Below are 22772 nucleotides of genomic sequence, written 5' to 3' on the forward strand. Positions count from 1 at the left end.
GAAGAACAAACTTGGAAGACTCCAATTATCTATTTCAAAACTCACTGCAAAGCTAAGATAATTATTATAGTAATCATCATACTGGCCCAAGGATTGACTTACAGATTAATAAATATAATCGAAAGTCCTATTATATACATGATCAATTAGTTTTCAACAATTATGCCACGATAATTAAATGAGGGAGAGAATGGTCTTTCCAACAAATGTTGCTGACACATCTGGACACCCACATGCAAAAGAATGAATTTAGACCTCTTTCTCATGCCATACAAAATTTAACTCAAAATAGATTAAAGACCTAAATGTAAAAGCTAAAACACAAAATGTTATGATAACTCACAGAGAAAAAAATGTGACAATGAGTGTGTATATGTCCATGAATGACTGAAAAATTGTGCTGAACACTGGAATTTGACACAACATTGTAAAACGATTATAAATCAATAAAAAGTGTTAAAAAAAATAAATAAAAGCTAAAACTGTGAAAATCTTAGAAGAAAACATAAGGGTAAATCTCATAATTTTGAATGAGGAAACAGTTTCTTTAGAAATAAATCCGAAATCACAAGTGACAAAAGAAACAAATAGATAAATAGAATTTCCTCAAAATTAAAAGCTTTTGTGATTCAAGGCCATCATCAAAAAGAGACAGTTCACAAAATGGGAGAAAGTACTTGAAAATGACATAACCAATAAGGGATTATGTATACAGAACACATAAAAGCTCTTATAACTAACCAATAAGGAAAAGGACAAAGGATCTGAATAGATGTATCTCCAGAGAAGTTATAAAAATGACCCATGATATTGATCCCCCATAAAACTGACGAGGTATATGTGTGGGGCCCCAGACCTACAGCCACAAGGTACTGACTTCTGCGGACAATATGAATAAGCATAGACATAAATTCTCCCCTAAGGCTTCAGCGAGGAGCCTTGACCGGCTGACACCTTGATTTCAGCCTTGTGGGAGCCTCAGCAGAGAATCCGGCTGAGCCTCCCCTGACCTCCGCCTTACAGAACTGTCTCACAACAGCTAGGAGTTGCTGTTTTCAGTGGCTACATTTATGGTAGTTTGTTAATTAGCAATAAAAAACTAATGTGAGTTCCTTACATTAACAACAAACGCTTCCTGAGACCACACATCCTCCTTAATCCAACAGTCATCCATCTCTCTGTTAAACAGGAAACATTCTCAAAAGAACTATTATCCTTATTTATCTCCTGCTCACTCCTCAACACAGCCTAACCTGGCTTCTGACCTTAACCCTCCATTAAAAAAGTCTATCTAGTCTCACCAAAGAGCCCTCCATGGCTAATTCCAGCCAGCGTTTCAAAGCACTCATGTTTCCTGATGTATTAGCAGCCCTTGACCCGGTTGATGCTTCTCTTCTTCTTAAAACTCTTGCCTTGGGTTCTGTGACAGCCCGGAACTTCTCTGGCTGCTCCCCTCCCTGCCTGTTTGCATGTTTAGCCTCTCCCCAGGAATTCAGTGCCCAAGATTTGAGCTGAAGGCCCCTCCTCTTCTCGCTCTAACCTTTAAAAGAGTTCGTAAACGTGTGGCTTCCCTGTTGTTTTCAGTACTTAGCTAATTCACTCATTTCATATCCACCGTAACCCAATGAGAGAGCACAAACAAAACCAAGACCACACGTCAGTACTGAGCAGGGCAGGGCTTCTAATCCGGGCAGTCCAGAGGCTGGTGGAGCCACTGTAAGACAGGAACCCTAGGCAATCTTTTCTACGTCACTTAGGACTTCACATCCTATCTGTAGGCTGATAACTCCCAGGGTTTTATCTCCATCTCTGACCTTTCCTCTGAACTTGAAAACTCCATGCTCAGTGGCCTTTTCAACAAACCAACTTGTCACCTGTTACATCCTCTGGCTTCCCTACCAGCGAATGGCCGTGGAATTGTGCGAGAAATCCAGTTAAAATCTTTCAGGTCTTCTGTCCCTTACCCTGAATATCTCACAGGCAGCTCAAACCCATCACCAAAGCCTTCCTTATCCCCCAAACCTTCCATCGTAGTTATCTTGGGGGCACAACAAACCACTCAAAGTTAGTCTCCAACAGAAATGTATTGTTTCTCACGGATGTGCAGATAGATTGACAGGTTTCTCTTCTGGTTGACTGGCGGGAGTCAGCTGGAGGGCCAGAGGTCTGCAAGGGTCCAGGGGGTGTTTGCATGAGTGGAGCCATGCCCAGGGCCTTTGCCCACGCCACATCTCCCACGGGAAGGGGTGCTTATCGCCTCTCTCTCACTTGGCTAACCACTAGCCATGTCTCAGACTCCATCTGAAATGTCACGTCTTAGCAGAGTCGTTCCCTGACTCCCGGACGAGGTGAAGTCCTGTTCTGTTCTCTCATGTCACAGGGAGCTTATCCCTCACGACACTTAGGGGAGTTGTTACTTTCCAAGTACAGTTTTACTCTTTTGATTAATAGCTCTCCCCCCGTCTCCAATGGTAAATTCCATAAAGGCAGAGTCCAAGCAGGGCTTTATGTCTCAAGCCTAGAGCAGTGTCTGGGACAAGGGAGGCAGGCAGTACTCATTTGTTAAATGGGTGAACGCTGCAGGAGTCGCTGGAGTCACACAGACCTCTGTTTTATCCTCGCTCTCCGCTTCCCAGCAGTGCAATTTCAAGTAAGTAATTTACTCTCCCAGCCTAGAATTTATCTGTGAAAAAAAAAAAAAGAAAGAAAATAATAAGGGTAATATAATTTCTAATCACACAGTTTTTCTGTAAGGGTTAAAGGAGATAATATAAATTGCTTCTAGCATGTACCTGGAGCACAGTAAATGCTCAGTGTCCTGGCATCATATAGTGCGAGGGCTTCATCTTAGAAGGAAAAATCTAAAGAACAGGATTTTTTTTCCTTCACGGAGGCAGCAGGGATTGAGCCCAGGACCTTGTGCACGCCAAGAACACGCTCTACCACTGAGCTGCACTCCCACCCGCAAGAATGGGGTTTGCTCAGCATCACGCAGCATAAGGCAGAGCCCTCACTGCATTTTTCCCATATCAGACCTTTCTTTTCTTTATGGCTTATCTAAGTGACATACTCTGATTTCCATCTTGACAAGATTACTCTGACTGCAGTGTGTGCGTGTGTGTGCGCACGTGTGTGTGTGTGTGTGTGTGTGTGTGTGTGTGTGTGTGTGTGGTGGGCGCAGCTCCCTTCCCTTTCTCAAACCACACCTTCAACAACCCTATCTTATGTTAGTGGAATCTGATGTCCAGCAATCCCTCAACCCACAAGCGGAAGGCAGGGAAACAGGACACAGTTCACATCTCTTTATTTGTAAAGTTGGGGGCTGGGAGGTCATTCTCATCCTAACTCGCTGTGTTGTTGCTCCGTAAGTTAAGCTGGATGATGCAGGTGAGCTTGCTTTCACAGATAGCAAAACACTATCTATGTGCTCTTATTATTCTGCCAAGAGAGGCAGCCTGATTGTGCCATGTAAATGCTTAGGGTGTAGGCTCTTTGGTAAAGGCACTGCTTCTGCACCGACACCTGGGTGCAGTGGCTTCGTCACCTCTGTGTTTTCTCTCCCTTCACTACAATGGCTCCTGAACTCGCGGTTGTTTTACAGGAATCTGAAATATTCAGAAAGCAACAAGAGAGAGGTCCAACGAGGGCAGGTTTGGCTGGGAGGCAGGGAGTGTGTAATTCACAGTTCCCAGTTCCTGTGACACAAGTAACCACCTGACAGACAGCCTTGAGTGGGGAGCCTTTTTCAAGCTTGCCCCCTAGGCTTCACCTGTCTCCATTTACTTCTGTCCTCCACCTGTAACAGAAGGGAGGAGGGTATCTGCAGAAGGGGTTTGGGAACGCTTTCCCCCCCAGTGCTGAGAGCTGCCCACCATTACACTTACCCATCAGGGACTCCTCTTGACCAAGATAGAGAGTCAGTTTTAATGTCTTGCCCCAAGTAGGAGTTTCTCTCCCTGGTCTGGCTTAGCCTCTCTTACTCTGTTTTTAAAGAGTGAAACAAAACAAAGCGAAACAAAACACACCACCAACAAAACTGTTGCCTAATTAACTCAAGGGTCAGTGTCACGGACTGCGTGTTTGTGGACCTCAATTCATCTGGTGCAGCCCTAGCTTCCAAAGCAGCAGTATTTGGAGTTGGAGCTTTGGGGAGTTAATTGATGGCCTGGCTGTCAAGCTGTTCTTGATTTAAAGCCCCCCTTGGCCTTCTTAATGACATCAGACTCCAGCAGGGGCTAGCACAGCCTAGCATTGATTTTTGCCATTTCTAACCTCCTGTGGGTGGTAATAACTTTTGTTATTGTTAATATCAATTTCCATGTCATTCAGATCACTCTGGGAGTGGACGCTGAGGCTTGAGGACAAATACGGACTGACTATTCCTTAGTTCCTTGTGGTTAAGTCTTGAGTCCTTCCTTAGACTCAGCTCTCCAAGAGGATGGGACCCACTGGAGCTACAAGCCCCTCAGCGTACACTTCGGGGCTTTTTTTCCCCACCAGAAATGATTAGAGTTGGATTTTCTCTTATTTGTACCCCAAAGCATTCTGACTAATAGTGACATTAGAGGGTCCAATTAAGATGCACAACAGTGGCTTACAGCAAGGGGTGAGGGATTTGGGAATAAAGACAAATGAAGAGTCTCTCCATATTTGAAAATAAGAAACTATAGGGTTTAATTTTGAGTGGGAAAAGTGGTAGACTATTACAGGAGTCGGAAACAGAAATAAACCTCAGATCTTTTGATTTGGGGAGACTTCACTGCTGTTGCCCCTCTCCCAGCCCCCCTCCTGTATATTGCCCCCCTGCCACACTTTTCATCTCTACTGGAATTCTCTCTCTTAATTTGCCTTTAGTCCTTTCTTCCTATCTCAACCTCATCTCTTATCCATTTCCAACCCACAATTTTTGCTGCCCTTCTTCGATTTACTCCCATCTCATCTTCCATTAAAACCAGTCAAGGAAATACATATAAATATAATAAAACCCAGAAAATCTAAACTTAACCAAGAATTGAAAGACTATCCCTTCTGTTAATTTATTAATACAAAAATAAATTATTTTTAATCACAGCATATGACTGAAGTATGGAGTATAATGAAATAAGAAAGAGATGAGCTTGTCCTCAATATTTTTATGGTCAAGAACAAGTGTTTACAAATTTTGCCTCTAAAGGCTCAGATGGTAAATGTGTTCAGCTCTGTGGGCCATGCAGTCTCTGTTCCAACTACTCAGCTCTGCCACTGCAGCGTGAAAGCAGCCATAGAATATATGGAAATAAGTGGGTGTGGCTGTGTCCCAATAAAACTTTATTTATAAAAACAGACAGCAGGCCAGATTTGACTCATGGGCCATAGTGGGCTGACCCCTGATCTAGACAGACAGCTAATAAGAAAATGACAATGCGGTATAGTGGAGACATCAAGCATTTTCAACATGAACATTGCTCAAGGGCACAGTTTATAAGCTTAGGAAATATTTTCACATTTACTCTTTGCTGGCCTCACCCACAGACATGCTCTAAGTTAAGGTCAGGTCCTTCTGGAACCCCTGTCCTTCTACAGGGCTGCCTCAGAAGCCAAACTTGTTAAGGACTTCCTGAGGAATGGGCCTACCTAACCATTCAGAAAGTATAAATTAAAAAGAATATATAAGAAAGTAATTTCACTATTTCTTACGACATATCTGTAGGAGAAGAGTGGAAGCTAATCTTTATCTTCATTCCAGATGGGGTCTTCCCCTTCCCTCTTGTCCTGGGAGCCCAGGACCTCTTTGCTGCCCTTGAGATACCCAAATTTTATCATGAATTTATAGGTACATTTAGAAAGAGTTGAACTCTTCACAAAATAGAATTTCCCAATTCTTCTTTATGCCTCTCAGTAGAGTTTTATCAGTTTCTTCCAACAGACACAGATTGTTTATCTTTTGTTGCTCTTGCAAATGGAATCTTTCCTGAATTTGATTTTTAACTTTATTGTCTGTGACTAAGAAGCAATTGATTTTTGTATATTAATTTTTCTAGCCAGACAATTTATAAAAACTCTTACTGTTAAAATGGTTTTTCAGTTGATTCTCTTCCCAAATATGCAATCATATCATGTCAAATATTAATACATTTGCCTCGATTTTTTAACACTCAATACTTTAACTTTGCTTCCTTTCTTATTGTATTGATTCAGACTTTCAAAATAATACATGTAAAAGTGGTTTGTTTCCTTATTTTAATGGTAACGCTTCTTGTATTTCATTGATCAGTCATGATGTTTAACTTTGATTTAATGTATATTTATCAGATTAAAAATTTATAAATACATTTCTAATTTATTGGTTTTTTGGTAAAATTAATAAACAATCCAGAAGTAGATCCTTGTTTATAACTAAATTAATAAAGAAACATTTATTTGTCAAATCAATGGAAAATAATGGATTATTTAATAAGTGGTACCAGTGGAATATTATTCATCACCAGAAAATATACTTGGACTGCTATACCATTTCCCAGAGGAATTTCCAGTGAAATGAACATTCCAATGTAAATAGAATACAATATTGAGAGTAAAATATGCCATCAATGAAGTTAATATATGATAAAAATAGGTTTTTTACTAAATTTTTTTATTGCTACCAGCAAGAGCAGATAAAGAGTTCACATCTGTAATGTCCAAAGAACATTTACAAATTGAAGAGAAAAACACCTAGAATCCAATAAAAAATGAGCAAAAACTGTTAAAAAAAAATTCACAAAAGAACATATGTAAACGGCCAACACACATGAGAGATTCAAATTGACTAGCAGAGAAGGAAGTATGAAATTAAATCATAAGATATATTTTTATAATTATCTGATAATGAAACTTAAGAGAAGTAGCAAAATCAAGCATGGGATAAACATCCTTATGTTCATGGTACAGATGTGAATTGTTACCGCTTAGGAGGAGAGCACTCTGGAGCATCTCTTAAATTTTAAAACATATGTATTCTTCCAACCAGCCATCTTAATCCTGGAAATCAGATTTCTGGAAATAAAGCACCAGTATTGTAGTGGACACTATAGTACATTGCAGGATCTCTTTGAGACTGATTCACTCATTCCTCTCTGGCCACCAGGAGTACTATGTCAGTGTTCAGTCAGTGAAACAGATCTGCTATGCGTGATACAGAATAAGGAGTGCGTAACAGGGATTAGACATAATGCAACTGCAGGACGTAGTGAAGACGTCTGGTGCCCTGCAACTGGAGTTGGATCTAAAGTCACCATAGGTCAGCCAGACCAGTAGGCAGAGAAGAAAGCCAGGCATGGACAAAGGGAAGGACATGGGGACTCAGGGGACTGGCTGCAGTGCATGCAGACACACTGGAGCTCAGGTCTCTCACCACCTCCAACCTCAGGGCTGAGGGACCTGCAGGAGAAGCTGGTGCCCTTCATCGTGGACCAGCACACTCGCTTGCTCGGCACGCTCCTCCCCTCATAACCCTTCCATGTTTCCCATTTTCTTCATCTTATAAGCCATGATTCTTGGTATTACGTTCAAGTCTTCCCATGTGTTTGTCCCTTCCTGCTTGTCCAGCTTCATCCCCCACCCCCCACCACTTCTTGCCTCGAAGTTTCCATTGTGTTTGTGGAGCTGCTATAGTTTACATATTTATCATACTTTTTTATGCTCCTGGACCTGCGCTCACATTGCCAAGTGCTTGACTCTCCTTGCCTTATTTTCTGCTAAATCTAATTTGTTTGAAAAAACTCAGGTCAGAATTCATACTCCAAGGACATGTTCATTAAAATATAACTAACATATAGAAAACAACAAATATTGAGTGTACAACTTGATAAATTTTCACTTATAGATTCCCCCCCCAAAAAAACCCCACATAATCGGGGGGGGGGGTGTAGCTCAATGGTTAAAGTACATGCTTAGCATGCACGAGGTCTTAGGTTCAATCTCCAGTACCTCCATGAAAATAACTAAATGAATAAACCTGATTAGCAACCCCCGACAAAAAACCAAACCAAACCAAAACACATAGTCAAGTAATTCATTATCTAGATAAGCTAGAAATGGATCTGCATGCCAGACCTCCCCTTTCTGCACCCTTAGTCTCTATCACCCTCCAGAAAGGTAACCACTCTTCTGACTTGTCACCACTTTTTTGCAAGTTTATACTATTTAAATGCATTTTTGCAAGGTTATACCATTTATAGGCAAGAAAGATACTGTATGTGTACTTGTGTTGGACTCCACAGGCCTTGCCGTCGTGGTCACGTCCCCAGCAGCCCCTCGGTCCCTCCCAGCCCCGGCTGCCCCCTCGGCCCTGTCTGCCGATTCAGGGCTAGCGCCCACACCCCGCAGCCCAGGCCAACTCCTCAGCCTTGAGGGGCTCCCCACGCAGGACTGGCTGGTCCTGCTTATCTTGGGGAAGAGGGAGAAAAACAAAAGAAACAAGGAAGACGAGGAAAGGGATGGGTATAGAATCACTTTTTTTTAAAGGAAGACAAAAGGAAAGGCAGAAAAGGGAAGAAGGGAAAAAGCCCATGTGTAGTATTCTTGTTTCAGGCACTGAGATTTGCGGCTGGAATTTGTTGTCTAGAATGCAGTATATACGTCAGCTTGTCAACTGTTGTCCATCTTGTCATTTACTTGGCAACATGTTTAAAGTCCACGTCTGCCAACGTCAATAACTGCGTCAACTCTGGTATGTTTATATTGTCTGTTTCTTCTCTTGGTCCTTTTTCTTGGAAAACCTAATAATTTTTAGAAGACTCATGGAGGCCACATGTGCAAAGATGCCATATATTTTGTATACAGAATCTCTGGATGACACTCTTATTTCAGAGATTGTTTTTCTTCAGGTTATGGTTTCTTTTGAGGGTAGTAGCAGACCACCGATTTGGGACTGAGCAAATCTGAGGCTGATTCCTAGGTGTTGGAAGACGGAGTCCAGTTGACTCTCCTAGCCTTGAAGGGGCGTCTGTTTCAAGTCAGGGGGTGTTTACCAGCGCCCCTTCACCTGGAGCGCCCTGAACTGTAAGATCCATCTCTCTTGTGCCGTCAAGCTGCTCCTAGCTCTGCCCAGACCCTCAGTGCCCTAACGTCTACTTTCTACTTGGCTTTTCCAGCTTGCAGCCAACACAAATTACACACGAGACAGTGTGTGAAGGGGAAAAGTTGTCGTCGCCTCTCTCCTCTCCCCTTCTATAGTGGGCTCTTGGGCACTCGAGAAATAAGATCCATGAACTCTCACTTCGTCCTCTTATCCCTGTGAGACAGCTAAAAGCTCTGCCCGTCCTCTCTGCCTCTCTTGTTTTTAACTGGGTTCTCAGACTCTCCACGTATCTTGTAGAGGAACCAGTAAATTACTGGGGTGAAAAGGTACAGTAGATTCACTTCAACACCTTTCCTTTGGGGCTCTGGCATCTTGTATCCTGGCTGCCTTGCTGTATATTTAAGGCCCTCGTATAATTAAAAAAATACACATTATCCAGCTTTTCTAGTCGTTCTCATGGGGAGAGCTGGTCTGCTATGTGCTAGTCCATCACAGCCATAAGCAGAATTCAGGACTGGGTTTTTAAGCAAGACAACTACCAACCCACTTTGCACATCACTCAGATTTCACATTGAAATAACAAAATGTAAATTTACGTGCCATAGAGTGGAACGCTACAAATGTCCTTTGTTCTCATATCTGAGATTTTCACGTTGCTAAATGCAGTATAGTTGGGGCTGGGTGGAAAGAAAGGCTTACCTCACGTGTCCTCTTGCACAAGAGCAGAGTTCCCAAGTCTGAAGTAAGAAGTTGTGCAGTGTGTGATCACAAATCTCTGTGGAAATCCATTACTCTCGGTGGTAAGAGTATTATTTGAAGGTGGTCTGTGATGAAAACAAGGTACACATTTTGGATCCTACCAACACTCCAGTACAACAAAATTACATTGTTGCATGTCTGAGTCCCCCACTAGAGTGTCCGTTTCCTATGGGCACAAAGTGCATCTTTTTTCTCTGAAGCCATATTTTTAAGTATGTGCTGGTTAAATTGTGTGCCTGAAGGACTTCTTCAGTGCCGAATTGGGAATTTATTTTGTCAATTTATTCATCCCCCACCCCCTCCAGTAACCTAATACGGCTGCTCTGCTCTAAGGAAACTGGGAACTGAAGCAGGTAGATCACAGGCTCCCAGGGGACTTACTGTCTGATAGCGTTTTCACTCAAATACTGTTTGTTCTGACACTGTGGCCTCTCTCCCTTAATTATAAAGACCATATGCTTAAATACAGAAAAATAAGAAACTACAGAGGGAGAAAATGAAGATTAAAATCATCTATCTTTTCACCCGGATTGAGTCAACGTATTATCTCCTGCCACATTCCTTCATTCCTTCTACTGCAGTTGTAACTACTTACCCATAGATATGTATCCATATGTAAAAGAAATTGGTTTCTTTTAATCCTACTGGTATATTATTATTATTGTTGTTGTTGTTGTTGTTGTTGTTGTTGTTGTTTTTAATGGAGGTACTGGGGATTGAACCCAGGACCTCCTGCCTGCTAAGCATGTGCTCTACAACTGAGCTGTTCCCCTTCCCCCTATACTTTGAATAACTTTCTGTTTTTTAACATCTGCTTCGTATGCATTTTGAAGTAGTACAGACATATAAAATGGTACATGGAGTAATAAAACAAACACATTTGCAACCATCACAAAGTTTAAAAAATTTCTTAGAATTTTAATCTAATGACCATCTATTTCTCCCCATATGTTCCCCTGCCTGTCTCTTCTTCCTGCACCTCTGATCCTTACCAAAGATAGTCATTATCCTGATTTTCATAATGTCTTTGCATCTTTCTACACTCACTAAATATTTCTGTGTCCTTAATAATATATTGTACAATTGTGTGTATTTGTAAATGTTACAGAAAATCATATTTCTGAGGCTTGCTTTCCCTCCTTGAAATTACAGTTTGAGAATTTATCTATAGATAAGTACGTAAATCTTGTTCACATTTTAACTTCTATACAATATTACACTCTATAGTGTAATATGATATATTTATCAATTTTTAAAATAAACATGTAGGATTTTTTCCTAATCTTTTACAGTTACTCATGAAATTGAAATAAACATTTTAATCCCTGTTTTCGCAAATACATGTGAGAGTTTCTCTAATGTAGAGGCCTGAGGTAGGATTGCTGGTTAAAGAGTATATGGAATTTCAGATTTACTAAATGTTGCCAGAATCTCTCCAAAGTAGTTGTACCACTTTATGGAAGCTCCTCAACAAATTAAAAATAGAATTACCATATGATCTAGTTAATCCACTTCTGGGTAGTTATCTGAAGAAAATGAAAACACTAATTCAAAAAAATATATAGGCCCCCGCTATGTTCACTGCAGCATTATAGAAGCAGCTTGTGTCCACTGGTGACTGAATGGAGAAAGATGTGAAGTACACACACACAGGCACAATGGAGGACATGTACACATGCACACGCACGCACACACACACACACACAGTGGCACAATGGAATACTGTTCAGCCACGAAAAAGAAGGAAACTCTGCCATTTGAGACAACATGGATGGACCTGGAAGCTGTTATGCTACATGAAATAAGTCAGACAAAGACAAATATATGACATCACTTATATGTGGAATCTAAAAATTAAAACAAAAAAGTGAATGAACAGAATAGAAAAAAAAACTTCTAGATACAGAAAACAGATTGGTGGTTATCAGAGGGGAAGGGGGTTGGGAGGTGGGAGAAATGGGTGAAGAAGGTCAACTGCACGGTGATGAGTAGCTACTAGACTTATTGTGCTGATCACGTTGCAGTGTACATGGTGACCGAATTACTATGTTGTACACTTAAAACTAATATAACATTATATACCAATTTTACCTCAATTAAAACTATGCTAAGAAAAATATACACAAAGGATTAAAAATTAGAAAAGAAAGCAACTTAACATTATATATCCAGTAATGCCAGCTATGCAGTACCTGTTCAATATATGCTTAGTGGATTTTTTTTTAATGTGGAATCATACATGCACAAGGGGGAGAAAAAGGGAACTAGAGTAACATTAATGAAAACTTGCCCTACTAGATTTTTAAATGTATTTTACAAGAGTATTATTCAGTTTGACATATGTATATTAATAGATTCTTCTATTCAAAGAACTCTATCAACTTTTCCAAATCATTCTACATCTGTTTTCCTAGTGAGCAATTTACAGTGTATTTATTGAGAGTTTTCCTGTAGATGTTTTGTTCTGGATCCTTTTTTTTTTTTTTTTTTTTTTTTGAGTTCTTGCACATTCGAACATGTGTCACATTTGTATTCACATTTGACTTATATTTTTGATACACGTAGAATTCTGAGGCTTGCAACATTATTTTCCCTCAAAGCTTTGAAAGCATTCCTTCATTGTTTTGGGGGATAGAGTGTTGCTGAAGAGAAGGTTAAAGTCTGTGACTTTTTTTTTTTCCCTTTGCTGAGAACGGTATTTGTTTTGTTTTGCTTTCTGTTCATTTGTTTGTTTTATTACTTTCTGACTCTTTGGAAGCATTCTTTTCTCCATTTCTGCCATAGCTGTTGTTTCTTTAATTCACATGATTTGGCACTTGCAGGGTTCTTGAAAATTAAAAACTCCTTTCTGTCTTAAATTCTGGTAATATTTATTCCTTTAGTTTATTTATCATGTCCTCCATTCATGTTTCTTCATTTTCTTTCTTATAAACTCCTATTATGTCAATGTTGTGTTCCTGGTTAATTCTCACTCTTACCTTTTTTTCCTGAAATATCTCATTTTTTTTTCTCTTGCCAAACAATCTAGACTTAAAAACTTTTACTCATCTTCCCAAATAACTTTTAGCCTAAATGATATATTTTTATTTTACTCTGATTATTATTTTTTGTGACAATGTTAAATCACATCTTTATATAATTTCTTCTTTAATCTCTCTAATGAAAAAATTCTTTAAAGATCCTTTCTGTTAACTGTATAATTTATTTTCCTTCAGGTTCAAATAGTCTGTTTTTAATGAGAATGTGTGCGTGTATGTGTGTAATGTTAGTTTTCTTTAAGTGTCTGTTGATCTGACTTGTTACTGTTGTTATATAGGAAAACTACTTTCATAGATTTACTTTTTAAAATTTTTATTGAATTATAGTCAGTTTACAGTGTTATGTCAATTTCTGGTGCACAGCATAATACTTCATACAGGATCATATATATATTCTTTTTAACCATAAGTTACTACAAGATATTGAAATATAGTTCCCTGTGCTATGCAATATAAATTTGTTTATCCATTTTATGTATAGTATTAGCATCTGCAAATCTTAAACTCCCAATTTATCTCTTCCCACCCCTTTCCCCTAGTAACTTCGCATGTAACTCAATTACTAAATTGTCATAGTTGTTTTTAATCTTCCCTTTTAAAAATATTATTTATTCTTTTTTTTATAGTATTGGTTGGAACTTTCAGGAAAATTTTAAATATATTATGATAAGTTTAAAGATACATGTTATATACAGAATATATATAATCAAATATTATATATTGTAGCATACGTATGATAAAATTATCTATTGTTTAGTCATATTGATATTATTTATTAGTTTTGAAGTTATCATGTAACATTAGTATTTGTTAATTTAGTTTGCTCAAAGCTTTTTTTATGATCTTGAACTAAAGAAATAATATAAAATATCTTCAAATTATTTTTAACATCTATTAATATCTTCTTTTCTTCACTTATTTAAGTATACCCTAATATATTAATATATATCATAATTTGGACAAGCCTCACATTCCTGTATAAACTTTATTTAAATGCATGTTATTATTTTAACATGCTAGTTTATATTAATGTTTTATTGATACATTTCTATTCTTAAAAAATTAGTCTGTAGATTTTTTTGAGTTATTGCCATGATTTATTATGAGAATTATACTTGATTTGTAAATGCAACTGAGAAGAAATATATGGCTTCCACAACACAGAAAAATTTAAATAGCATATGCACTATTTCTTCTTTGTCTTTTAGGACTTAAAACTCTCTGGATCTAGCATTTTGGAGAATGTCTTTAATAACCTGTTCAATTTCTTCCTTTTTAATAAATGTATTACATCACCTCTTCTAGTCTGAGATAAAACACAGACAATTGCCTACTTCATGTAGATTATGTTATTCATACAATTATATAGTATTATTCTTTTAAGTCTTTAATCTCTCCCATATTTGTGGCCCCTGGCTAAATTTCTTCTTTTTAATATCCTGAAATTTGCTTGATTATTACAAAATTTATTTGTAATTTGATTGATTTACAAGTTTGACTATTATGAGATTTACTTAAAACACTGTTTCTTACATTTATTTGTCTTTTTAATTTTTTACATTTTCTTATATATTAATTCAGATTTTATTCTTGTAATTTACCATATTCTCTCCAAGGATTTTTGGGTTTTTTCATTTTTTTTTATTTGACGGGGATGAGAAGTAAGTTATCACTTGAAGAGTTAATTCTCACTTTCCTAATTCAATAATTAATGAGTGTGCTTCTAAAAGCAGATTTTTCTGCCTTTTTAAGTTTTTATGGGTGTTCTTTATTCTAATTGGCAGTAAAATTGAAGACTTTAACTGGACATAATGCATTGTCTGATCCTAGAGCTGTTTAATGGACTGTTTTAATCTTCTTTATTTTCAATTTCAAAGTAGGTGCATATTTTGTAAACATTCTATAATGACTGTATTTTTATTATTGAAGTACTTGCGTATCGTTTTTCAATAATATTTCATCTGCTCCTTTGCTATTATTAGACCTACAGCTTTTATCCAGCTACTGTTATGATGTTTAATAGTCAGTCATGTCCTCAGTCCTAAACATTATTTCTAACACGATATAATCTGGGAAGTCAGCTATTCAACCTACTGTATTAATATTTACACCAAGAAACATAGGAGGAGATTTAGAGTTTTTAATCAGTTTCTAAATTTGTGAGTTAAGTCTAAATAATATCGCATAAGGTATCATTTTTTTAAAAACAAACTTTTGTTTCCCTTAGTGCAAAAATAAACCATAATTCAAACAGCTTTTAAAAATCAAAGCACTTGGGCCAGAATTACTAATATGGTATCATACGATAAATTAGTTTTGACAAGAGCTGTGTCCTTTAGTCCTTCGAAATAACTAAATAATCAAAGGGGGGAAATGAAGCTTAGCAGAAGCTGCTAGGGAAATCTTCAGCACATCACAAATCCAGGGAACAGTCTACACTGTTTCAGGTTACTCTCCGTATTGATTCCTCTTTGGACCTTTCAGTAAGAGGGGGCTCATGTTCACCACGATGCGCTCGGGACTCGGAATAGGGTGTCCATGACAGCTGCTGTCAGGAATCCTGTGTGTGTGTCAAGATATCCAGTTTCCTTTGAAACGATGCATTAGAAAGAGAAGCTGCTGCTGCTTTTGATATTTAAAAATACAAGTGCAAAATGGTCCATACTTCCTGAAGCCTCCCTGGTGTGGGAAGGCATGTCTGTGGGATGAGCTGCAGATCATGACTTTGCTACAGAATGCTACTTTAGCCTTCACAGTTAATCACGGAGAAGCTGGACCCCAAATTCTTTGCATGCCAAGAATCTCTATATTGTCTTCTATCTGTTCCCCAACAGCCATAGCTGACCCTTCTCATCTTTTGCCGAATAGTCTTGTTTTCTGCTTCCCACGACTTACATTTTGGCACCCGGTCCCTATGTGAACATCACTTTTTTGACATATGAATGCATCTCCTCACATCTAGTTAATGTCAGTTTTGCTCTTATCTCTGTCTCATAATAATAAGTTTCCATGAGCAGCTACTTCTTCATTTTGCAAAAGCAGAGGGTGTGTTCAGCTATTCAGAATCACAGAAACATTCCATTTGTCTTTTTTGTTTGTTTGTTTGTTTGGGGGCGGGTAGGTAATTAGGTTTATTTATTTGTTTATTATTAATGAAAGGACTGGGGATTGAACCCAGGACCTTGTGCATGTTAAGCACACACTCTACCACCGAGCGATACCTTCTCCCTCTCCTCATTCCATTCCAAGAAACCATTACTTTGTCCATCTTCTAAGTGCAAAGTAGGAGCATGGCACTCCTAAGTTTACACACAGCTGGTCTCCATGAGATGTAGGGCTTGAATCTATTTTTCCTGAATTTAGTCCTGTGAGCTTTCTTCTCTACCACTCATTTTCTATCTCTGCAAAGCACCCAGAGTACTTTGAATGATATATTTGATTGAGTCAAAGTATATAAAACTCATTGAAGAGGGCTCAATTAAAATAAATGCTGGAAAACTAGACTCTGTTCAACCTCCTCACATCTACTCCTTCAGCAGGGCCTGAAGCAAGCAGGCAAACATAGCATTGGAAAATGAGTGCTGCAGAAAAAAATATTAAACAACAGAAAGGGCAGTCTGGAGTGCCAGAGGCCCAAGACCCAGGGGATAGGATAGGGACATGGCGAGAAAGTTGCGGTTTTAAATAGGGTGCTCAAGACAAACCTCACTGAGAAGGTGACAGCTGAGCAATGTTTGAAAGCAGGTGGGGAGCGGTCCATGTGGACATCCGGCAGAAGAACGTTCCTGGTAGAGGAAACAATCTCTGCAAACTCCCTAGCTTGTCCAAAGCGCGGTGAGAAGGCACGTTTGGAAATATGAGAGAAGAAGGTTCAGTCTTCTAGCCATCCAGGTCAAATCGCAGAGTCCTGGTGCTACTGTAGCAACAGATGTTGCAGCTACAAGACATTTCATATCATCTTCATTGATGATGAAGCACTCCCAGCCCTGTCATTGGAACAAGGCTTATCCAACCTTACTTTCTTTAAGTGCGTGTGTGTGTGTGTTTCTGTATAAATCTATTAACAGGGAGCTTGTTGATGGGTTTGTTCTAGATGATAGTACTTAACTGCTACTGTTTTTAGACACCTCTTTATGTGCTTGGGCATCTATCAAATCAAAACATGGAGCAACCCAGCCAAAATTATTACACGCATTTGAGATGTGCCATAGTCACATCTAGGCATGTAGCCTCCAAAGATGCTGCTTCCACAGTGGGGTGAGTTGTTCTTTTTGAGTCCGAGAAGTTGTGACCAGATATTCAAGGAGGCCTTTCCCAAGCACTGAGTTTAATCAAAATATCTGGTATTCCCCAAAACACCGCATCCCACTCCAAACTCCCGGCGTTCCTTGGCCACCCTATTCCTTTTCCCATAGGGTGTGCCCTGCCCAGAATGCTTTTCCTCTGACCTTCCCTCCTTCATCACCCACTCGACCTGGGAAGTTCCCGGTCTTCCTCCGAGATCCAGTTCATTCATCACCTCTCTGTGGCCGGCAGAGTGAGTGGCTCTCTTCTCTGTGCTCTCTCAGCATTCTGCTCCTGCCTCCTTTACCGTGCAAGTTGCATTCTGTCATTGCTGTAGAAACGTGCATGTCTTTGTCTTGTATCAGATGGTGGGCTCCTTGAGGATGCATGCTGACAACTGATTCACTTCTGCATCCACAGGCTGAGCCCATCTGAGGCACAGTAGGCCCTTGAAAAATGTATAGCTAACAAATGTGTGAATGAGCCAGGCTAGTTCAATCCTATTATGCAGGTACCTGCCGAGTAAACTAACAGTTTGTACATCCGTGGAGAAAATTTCTCTGTTGAAAATCGAAAACTGGAATCTCCTGGTATCACGAGTCATTGGGTTTATATAAAAAAGCAGACCTCCTTGGGGCTCACCCAATGTGAACTAGATTTGCATGGAACCATTTTTGATGATATAAGTTATAGGTCTTGGAACCCAGAATAGTCATACTCATTCAGGAAATGAGATTTATGTATCAGAGGAATAAAATGCTTTACCAGAGATGCATTCATTTATTTCTTTATTCCATGCACACTCACTGAGCTACAGGCACCGTGCTAGACACCTGAGTACAACAGTGGGAAAACAACAAAATAACACAACAACAACAACAACAAACAACAGACCAAGACCTCTGCTCTGATGGAACTTGCACTTCATCTGCAGTTAACAGAAATAATTCAATGATTTCTTTTTAAGTGGAGCAAAACAAGGGGGATCACTGAATGCAAGGGGTTAGGGAGCTGGTTTCAGTATTAATAAAGCAGTAGACCTAATTAAGAAAGGTGACCTCTGAACGGAGTTTTAAAGGAATAGAGGCTTATCCCATAAGAAATTTCAGCTCAGCAGGGTTTTCTATGGACTGGAATCTCCTGTAACAAGGAGCCCAGAGGAACAAGCCAAATAGCTGGGCAAACCCAGCAAACATTCCTGGCACCATTTGCTACGTTCTCCAAGTACCAGTAGCCTGCAGAAATGGCATCTATAAAATATTCTAATAGCACAGCCATCTCCAAGATGAATCCGGTCTATGCATTTTAAAGATAGAAAAATGTTTCCATCACTGCAGCGCTTTGCAAATATCTTTAAAGATCAAGGAAATTGGCCAATTTGGAGCTGTTTAAAATGGAACATTTTTACGTCACCTCATATATTACCCATCCCTTAACAACGATACATTTTGTGAAGTCTGCATGAGGGGTACAGTTGTGCCCCGCCACCACTCCCACCTCGTGGGATGGATGTGCTGAATAAATAGTGTTGGTAAGAGGCCCCGTAATGACAGATTCGTGACAAGTTCCCTGGCAGTCGCTGTGCCTCTCGTAGGCTGATGTCCCTTCACTTTGTGAGCTCCCATCAGATTTTGCCACTTGGAGAAAACTGACTTGGGCAGAGCTCTCATTACTATTACTATTATTTTATTCTTGCCAGAAACTGCCATTTCAAAGTGTGTTCCTTCCTGGATTGAAAAACAAAATAATGAGCCCGTATTTTTGTTTCCTGGGAGGCCACGCTCATTTACATTCGCTTCGTGTTTGGACTCTGCAGGTCTGTAATTTGCACAATGCTTCTAGAGCCAGGATTACAAGCGCAGCGAGCAAGTTCCCAAAGCCTGGATACTGCAAGATGCTCACGCAGTGCTTACGTTAGCTCAGGGGTCCTAGTGCCGTCAGCGCCATTGCCATACGGAGGTGTGCTGAGGCCTCTGATGCAGAGCAGTTGGGGTCCTCGCGTGTTTCACCAAGTCTCTGATGGGTCCATGCCTGTCTGCTCATAAGCCGGTCTTCCTGGGCCAGCCACTGCAGAGCTCTCTGCTGGATGAAATCTATCAGGGCCCTGACCTGTCAGGGTTCTGTTTTGTTTTGTTTTGTCACAGGTTAATAACACTAACTTAGAATTCTAACACACTGTCCGATGAATAGTCTCTTTGTGCCAGACTAAACCAAATTGGCGATAAGAAGTGACAGCATAACATATAATATTTCCAGCCTTTCTCTGACCCCTCGCCTACGCTGAGTATCCAGGCCTCCAGCCCGTCACCCTCCGGGATCTACAAGGGATCGCCTCAGGGCGAGTTTTTAGTACTGTTGCTGTTTTTGTTGTCTTTGTCTAGTTGAGTCAACAAGGCACCCACAGATATTGATCGCTACATAACAAAGGACCCCCAAAACACAGTGGATTCCAACAACAGCGCTGTAGTTTCTCGTAATTCTGTGGGTTGATCGTTTGCACAGAGTTCAGTGTGGCAGTTCCGCTGCTCCGTATGGCTTTGGCTTGGGCCATTCACTTAGCCGCCTTCAGCCAATGGGTCGGCTGGCTTGCAGATACAAGAAGCCTCCACTCACAGGCTCAGCTCTCGTTCTCCTTCCTGTGGCCCCATTCTCTCTTCTTGTGGATAGATTCGGGCTTCCTTGCAGCATGGCGGTTAGTCATGCTTTTTGCATAATAGCTGTTTTCAAAGACAGAGCATTCGCGAAGGGAGAGTAAAAGCCACCTGGATTTTGAGTCTCCATCTGGGACTGACTTCTGTGGCATGTCATTAGTAAATTAGCACAGAAAGTCGTGGGTCCCGCCAGATTCAAAGGAGAGAGTAACCCGAGAGGAAACAAGGTAATAGATTTCATCTGTATTATCACAGGTTCCCTCCAGATTCGGCCTTTTTCTCTGTAGTTGGAGAAGGTGGCTATTTTCTCTCTGATCAGTCTGCTGGGTCCGCTCCAACATTCAGCATGTTCCAATATGTTCCAGCTATCACCTTGATTAGAAGATAAATCATCTTCCCTTGGGTATTCCTCTGTCACACGGGCTACAAAATCTCCTACAAACAATTCGAAGGTCCTACAGAGGTGTTACCGCATCAGTTCTCTGATTTGTTTAATTGCAGCCCAGTTTTTGTTTGTTTTGATCTCCTGTCCCCACGTCTTATGAGTCCATGAGAGCCGGGTTTCGCTGATTTGAGCAAAAGAAAATTTGCTTTTTTTCAAACTTCCTACATGTCTAGTTTATCCTTATATCTTTTAATCAACTTCACTGAAGTGTGCTTTTCATACAGTGAAATTGTGTATGTATAGTTCGATGAGGTTTGACAAGTATATACATGGAATGAACCACCAACACAATTAAGATAAAGAATATTTCCGTCACTTCTTCATAAAACGTTCCCCTCTGCCCTCTCCCAGTCCTCCTCGTCCCCACAAGTCCGAGCTGCAAGTAACTACTGACTTTTATACCCTTTACAGATTAGTTTTGCCTGTAAGAGACTTTCTTATAATTTCATACAAATTGTATTTGTATGTTCCCTGCGGTGTCTGGATTCTCTGACAGCATAGTTGCTTGAGATTCATCCGTGTATCGACAGTCAATTTCTCTTTATTGTCAAGTAGCATTCCATTGTATGAATACACAAACATTTGTTTCTTTATACACTTGTTGATGTACACTTCAGTTGTTTCTCTTTTTTTTTTTTGGCCGTTGTGAATAAAGTTGCTATGAATATTCATGTGCAAGTCTTTTTAGGATCATGTTTTCTTTCTTTTGGGTAAATACAAAGAAGTTGAAGAACTGCTTAGTTGTAGGGTAACTGTTGCTTAAATATATACATATATGTTTAAAAAGAATCCTGCCAAACTGTTTTCCTAAGGGATTATAATATTTTCATTTCCACCAGCAGTGCTTGAGATTTACAGTTGCTCTATGTCCTTGCCAAAAATTCCTATGCTCCGTCTTTCAAATTTTAGCCATTCTAGTGGGTGTGAGTGGTAAACCATTATAGTTTTAATTTGCATGCTTATAATGATTAATCATGTACATATTAGCCATTTTTATCTCTTCTTTACTGAAGTATCTGTTCAAATTGCCCATTGATTATTTTTTGTCTTTTTATTAATGAGTTTTAGTTGAGTTTTAAGACTTATTTTGTGCATTTTGCATACAAGTCCTTTGTCAGACATAGATATTACAAATGTTTCTTTCCCATTCTATGGCTTATTTTTTCCTAATTGGCATATTAAAAAAAAATTGGGGGGGTAATTAGGTTAATTTAATTTTTAGAGGAAGTACTGGGGACTGAGCCCAGGACCCCGTGCATGCTAAGCACCCACTCTGCCACTTGACCTATACCCTCCCCACTAACTGACATATTTTAAAGAAAAGGTTTTGTTCAGAGGAGATCCAATTTATCAATGTTGGTTTTCTGGTTTTTTTTTTTTTTTTTTTAGTTTATCTTAATCGATTTCTAGCTAAGACGTTTCTGCCTGCCCCAAGTTTACAGTGGTTTTTCTTTTATGTTTCTTGTAAATTTTACAGTTTAGCCTTTGACTTTTGGGTCTATGATTCACTGTGTGTGCGTACTCACATGTGCATGTGTATGTGTATGTAAGGTTTAAAGGATTTTTTTTTCTTATTTGGATAGCCAATTTTTCCAGAATCATTTTTTGAAAAGATTTCCTATCTCCATTAAATTGTTTTGGCACCTTGATCAAAAATCAACTGGCCATTTACATGTACATGGATCTGGACTTACCCTTCTGTCCTACTGCTCTTATTTTTTTTCCAATACATTGAAAGTTCCCTCTCATAAGCCAAATATCTGTGCCTTCTAAGGGAGAGGCTTTTTTTTTTTTTTTTTGTAAATTTCTTCCATGAAGAGACACATTTTCTTGTGTCTTTGCATATTTTATAATATTTTGCTAAAAACGGGACACTTTGAATAGTAGAACATGGTAACCCTAGAAGTCAGACTCTTCCCCCGCCTCTGATTTGTGCTGGTTGCTTCCTGTCGGCTGTGGCTGTTCGCTTCGTGACTCTGCTGAACTAATTTTGTAAAAGGTGCCTCCTTTTTCATGTGTGGTTTCTGAAATCTCCGTTCCTTTTGCTCGTGTTCAACTAGTATTTTGACAGAGATTTCCTAGAATGCCAAACTCTCGGTCCCCACACAAAAGAGAAAAGAATGTGAAAAGGAAGAAACATGATGGTGACGCCTCTGCTGATACTGAAAATAAAAACAACAAAAATGAGGCTCTCGGTCTTCACAGATTGGCAATGTGCTGGGCCACGTCTCCAACACTTAGGCCATTCACAACTCTGCATTAGCCTTCACTTCCTGCTTGCTCTGAGCCTTAGGAGTAGCCAGAGATGACAGCTGAAGAAGTTCTCAGGTCTTGTCGACCATTCATCCTGCCCTGGCCATTTCCATGGTCTCTGAATTTACCAGTATATACAGGTGCCCTTGAGTGAGCTAATTTCCCGAAGAATCTCTCTTCCAAGATTGTGTTCCCAGGCTTTGGGTTCTCTGTTGTATATGTGTCAACCATCATCTTTGCGACGGGTGACTTCTGTGTGTTTATTTGCTTTACAATGTTGCTGAGGAATTCCTGCTGCTTTT

At 39.6% G+C, this 22772-nt stretch overlaps 1 protein-coding gene across 1 annotated transcript in view; it reads right to left on the reverse strand.

Annotated features, from left to right (window-relative positions):
* Positions 1-813: 813 nt before the first annotated feature.
* AGBL1 (ATP/GTP binding protein like 1) overlaps positions 814-22772 on the reverse strand; it is a 702585-nt gene continuing 680626 nt past the window's right edge. The window contains exons 25-26 of the transcript XR_004315706.1: positions 9740-9864; positions 814-2683 (exon numbers count right to left, since the gene is read on the reverse strand). The gene's annotated coding sequence lies outside the window, so the exon portion shown is untranslated. The remainder of the gene's footprint in view (positions 2684-9739; positions 9865-22772) is intronic.

The sequence above is a fragment of the Camelus ferus genome, chromosome 27 (assembly GCF_009834535.1).
Source record: "Camelus ferus isolate YT-003-E chromosome 27, BCGSAC_Cfer_1.0, whole genome shotgun sequence".
NCBI classification, from domain to species: Eukaryota; Metazoa; Chordata; class Mammalia; order Artiodactyla; family Camelidae; genus Camelus; species Camelus ferus.